Raw genomic sequence first — 1,552 nt, 5'->3', positions numbered from 1 at the left:
ACTGTGAAAGGGAAAGAATCTGTTCAATGGGAAGGAAAAACTGGGATCAGAAAAAAGACAAAAGAAGGGGAAAATATATATTTATGTATATATGCAGGATAGCTTGGATAATTATACTACTAATTTCTGCTGGTTATTGAAAGGAACAGTTAATGCTTAATTTTTTTTCTCATTTTTAATTTCTTATAACTATTTTTAACCAGTGCTTCAAGTTTATAACTGGTAACCTAAACGACTAATTTGAAGATAACATTATGCAATACAACCATTGTCAAATTCCTCTTAGTTTAATGAAATATTGTGTTGTTTCTTTCTTTTTTTTTTTTCTTTTAAACCATTTTGTGCACTGGAGAGATAGCTCAGCGGTCTAAAGTGCCTGCTTAGGCAAACTTAGGCAAAGTCCCTCACACCACATGCCTCACCAGCTCCACACCCAGGGCAGGCTGACTCAGCCACAAAAAAAGAAAAAAAGAAAAAAGGAAGGAAGGAAGGAAGGAAGGAAGGAAGGAAGGAAGGAAGGAAGAAAGAAAGAAGAAAAACCATATTGTAATCTTTAAAAAGAAAGAAGGAAATCAAACAGTAACAAATGCTGGAGAGGCTTTGCTGGGGGGGGGGCAAACCTTTTTCCACTGCTGGTGGTAGTGTAAGTTGGTGCAAACAATATGGAAATCAGTATAGAGATTCCTCAAAAAAACTGAAATTTGGTCCAGCTATTTCCCTTTTTGGTATGTTTCCAAAAATTTAAAAACATCATACCACAGCAATATATGCACACCCATGTTTATATCAGCAGAATTTGTAATTGCTAAATCCCAGAAACAGCGCAGATGCCCAGCATTGAATGAATGAATAAAGAAGAGGATTTTCTTTTTGTTTTTTGACAGGATTTCACTGTGTAGTTCAGGGTGGCCTGGAACTTACTATGTATCCCAAGCTGGCCTCAAATTCATAGCAGTCCTGTCTCAGTCTCTGAAGTGCTGAGATTATAGGTATGTGTCACCATGCTCAGCTAGATGTGGTCTTTCTTTCTTTCTTTTTGTTTTTGTATTTTAGGGACAGGTCTACAGGGTGTTCAGGGTTTCACTACTAGATCAGATTCGTAGTGATCCCCTTTTGTTTGTTTGTTTTGGCAGAACTAGGGATTGAACTCAGGCCCTTGTGCTTGCCAGGGAAGTGCTTATTTTACTGAGCCATCTCCCTGGCCTAATCCCCCTGTCTACAGCCTTCCAAGAGCTGGGATTACAAGCACGCACCACGATGCCCAGTCTCAGTGTGTCCCCAGGATCAAATCCCTGGTCCTTAGAGGTGCTCCAATCCACTGAGCTATTTGCTTTTTTTTTTTTTTTTTTTTTTTTTTTTTTTTAACCGGGGACTGAACTCAGGACCCTGCAATTGCCAGGCAAGCACCTATTCTACTGAGCTATCTCACTGGCCCACCGCTGAGCTATTTTGTGGCCCTTAAGATGTGGTTTTTTTCATACAATGAAGTACTACTCTGTCACAAAGAAGGATAAATGAGGTAAATGGATGTACCTTGAGAACATAATTTTAA

This window comes from Octodon degus, unplaced genomic scaffold, assembly GCF_000260255.1.
Source record: "Octodon degus isolate 3935 unplaced genomic scaffold, OctDeg1.0 scaffold00015, whole genome shotgun sequence".
Lineage (NCBI taxonomy): Eukaryota > Metazoa > Chordata > Mammalia > Rodentia > Octodontidae > Octodon > Octodon degus.
The sequence above is the reverse complement of the archived record's forward strand: the minus strand, read 5'-3'. Positions refer to the sequence as shown.